Raw genomic sequence first — 1013 nt, 5'->3', positions numbered from 1 at the left:
GTCTAGCAGGAAATTTTAGAGCACTTCATGCTTCCCTGTGCCGACAAGCTTTTTGGAGATGGAAATTTCATACTCCAGCAGGACTTGGCACCTGTCCACACTGCCAAAAGTACCAATACCTGGTTTAAAAACAACAGTATCCCTGTGCTTGATTGGCCAGCAAACTCGCCTGACCTTAACTCCACAGAGAATCTATGGGGTATTGTCAAGAGAAACATGAGAGACTCAAGACCCAACAATGCAGACGAGCTGAAGGCTGCTATCAAAGCAACCTGGGCTTCCATAACACCTCAGTAGTGCCACAGGCTGATCACCTCCATGCCACCCGCATTGATGCAGTAATTGATGCAAAAGGAGCCCCGACCAAGTATTGAGTGCATTTACGGAACATACATTTCAGTACACCAACATTTTGGATTTTAAAAACATTTTCAAGCTGTTATAAAGTATTCTAATTTACTGAGATAATGACTTTTGTGTTTTCATTGGCTGTAAGCCATAATCATCAACATTAACAGAAATAAACACTTGAAATAAATCACTCTGTTTGTAATGACTCTAAATAATATATGAGTCTCACTTTTTGTATTGAAGAACTGAAATAAATAAATTTTTTGATGATATTCTAATTTTGTGAGATGCACCTGTATATGGTGTTTACCTATCATCCTTTCCTTTGTTTTATAAACTGGTTAGTCAATATTTATATTATCTAATATTATATATAATAATCTTATATCTAATCTTTGTGCATGTCTGCTGATTTCTGCTGTACTCATCGTCCTGTGGTCATCTCTCGTCCATGCTTCATGTATGAGGGAGTCGGAAACAATAGCTGTCAGCCTAATAATCATTCACTTGAACACTATCTAAGGTATAAGGACTCCTTTAGGTCAGCCTTAGATGTACATCTTTGGGGCCTCCATAGGAAATGAGGATCCTGGATATTTGCCCAGTTTGTCATCTTCTAATACCAGTTCTGATAAGCACGTATAAAAAAAACAAATAATAGA

The sequence above is a fragment of the Phyllobates terribilis genome, unplaced genomic scaffold (assembly GCF_046119375.1).
Source record: "Phyllobates terribilis strain yellow unplaced genomic scaffold, ASM4611937v1 Scaffold_11__3_contigs__length_659146591, whole genome shotgun sequence".
In the NCBI taxonomy this organism is placed as follows: Eukaryota; Metazoa; Chordata; class Amphibia; order Anura; family Dendrobatidae; genus Phyllobates; species Phyllobates terribilis.
Note: the sequence above shows the minus strand (reverse complement) of the source record.